The following is a 2,481-nucleotide window of genomic DNA, read 5'->3' on the forward strand; positions in this document are numbered from 1 at the left end:
GGATTGGTATTGAACAAAGGAGCTGAACGAACGTTTCCGGCCGAAAAAAGATAGCGTGACAAAGAAACGGTGTACACTATCCGAAAATATTCTTTGAGAAGGCCACCGCGGACCTGAAGTCAATACTCTTAGAAAAAAAGTCAAGCATAATTGTTTAGCAATCTCGAAAATGCTTGACAGATCAACTTTTTCGCATCCCATTGTTATTTAATTTGAACTGAAAAGAAAACAGCTGGCCTTCGAAGTTGAGGGCAAGTTATTGTTGCCAAAGTAAAGCGCATGTTTGCTCGCGCAATTTGGTGGAAGAAAAGTCGCCTTGCGACTGATAACTTGGACTCAATTAAGTATGGGAAGTCCATAATTTATTTTGATTCACTTCTAAACAAATCAAAAGCCCAGCTCACGAAATTAGATTGGAAATGGTCGTATATAGCTTGTTTTACTGTTTATATTTAATAGCAGGTGAGTGCGATATAAAGTCTTGCACTGACTTTACATTTCGAACTGAGCGTCTTTTTAGGTAACCTACCAATGGTGAAATTTTTTTTTAAATTTCTACACTAAAAAAGAACCAATTTTAGTACTTAACCCAAATCTGATACCCAGAGCCTTGAATAAACGCGGAAAAAAAACAGATGAGACTAAAACGGTAACTAAGAGCGCTTTTTGACTCATTTTGTAAAAGTTATGAAAAAAGATTATGATAAAAAATGAATTTGTTTGTTTTTGTTTGCGCCACATTGATAGCTATCTTTTCACAGCAATATCAACCTACAGTGCTGATATAAGTTAACCGGAAAAAAAGAAAACATTTGAAATTTTAAAAATGTTTTTCTCTTAAATTGAATCAAGATTAGACAAAGATTGAAGAGAACAAAAATTGCTGAGAAAATCACCAGATCTGATACGGTGAAGTTTTTTCTCCCATTTCTCAACCAAAAAGTTACCCCAAAATATTTATGAAGTACGCTGAGCTCGACAATAAATTATTGAAATTAAACTAACAAAAACCTCTATAACTACCAACCGTTTTGTTTTGAGCAAAAAATTGAATCTAATTAATTAATTTGATACCCTGAAAATCTTCTTATAGGATTTGCAAGAAATTTTCAACTAGTTGCCAATTTGTTGCAAGCAAACAATGTAATGATAAGAAAATCCAAAATCTCCTTTATTTTTTTTCGGTCTAATTTTACTGTAACAAGGAATGAAAATCATAATTGCATTAACACTTTGGCGTAAACTTTCAAATCTTAAGCAAGTTATTTTTTTTTTCAGATTGTGGTTTTAATGATTGTATTTTGAACAAAAAACTTTCAAACAAAATTTTTGAAGTTTTTGGTCCAATAAATTTCCAAGATTCCAAGATATACGTTATTGGCGGTTCAAAATTTTTGAAGACATTAAATTTTTTTTGACGAATCAAGTTCTATAGCTATAGTTAAATATGGGGCTTATGTAAACTTACTGGGCTGTTTTGAAGCGCACTGTCCACTGGGCGATATTGAATACTCAAAAGCAATTTTTCATAAAACCAAAAAATCTTTTAAAATGAATGATTTGAAAGTTTGCATAAACCGTATGCTTGATGGGATAGATGCAAAAAATGTACAAATATTTTCAAAGTGCCTACAAATTAAGCTGTAAAAAAAAATTACGCACCAGTTTTTATGCACCAACTATATTCTTGATAAACTATCTCTGTAACATATTTCTTAGTAACCACTCATGATCCATGATTAACACTGACAGTCAATTTTAATGCTGAAACTACTTGTAGTTTCAGCACCAAAACATTTTAACTATAACTTAGAAGACAGTTGTTCTCCTTTGGAATAAGTTCCAGATACGTAACATGCAAATACCAGTATACACTAGATCTATTGAGACTATGAGATATAAGAATAAGATTAAGATTGGTACTAGACTAAGAAGTTGCAAGAATCTATCCAGCCGAAAATATGATCCGTACCTAGTCTGAAAGTACTCTATGAGTTAACTACTTCAGGCGTAAACTCATCTGGTGGGACTACAAGTCTCGAACAAGACCTGCAATCAAATTAGATTTAGCAGATAACATTGGAAATAACAAATTAGAAATAATTAGAAACACGATCAAACTATGAATTGCAAAATTGCAACATGTTAGATAGCATAGACAGTCTAATAGATATTTGTCTAGGTCTCAATACGTCTACTCCCTTTTTTCAAACGATACGGCAATCACCAGGTCAAAAACTCAGCTTAAAATTGAGCTTCTACATCGTGACACGACACGAACTACAACGGATTTTTATTCCACAGAATTCTTCATGCAGTAAATTATCGTTCTCTAACTTGAGCATAAAATAATTGGAGCAAAAAAAGTCATTTCAAGCAATATTTTCCTGATGTTGTATTTTTTTCTGTAACCACAATAACGACTGATAAAAAGAAAACCAGGTCGTTTGTTTCATCAAATCTGCAGTAATTTTAAAACTT

The sequence above is a fragment of the Symsagittifera roscoffensis genome, chromosome 3 (assembly GCF_963678635.1).
Source record: "Symsagittifera roscoffensis chromosome 3, txSymRosc1.1, whole genome shotgun sequence".
NCBI classification, from domain to species: domain Eukaryota; kingdom Metazoa; phylum Xenacoelomorpha; order Acoela; family Convolutidae; genus Symsagittifera; species Symsagittifera roscoffensis.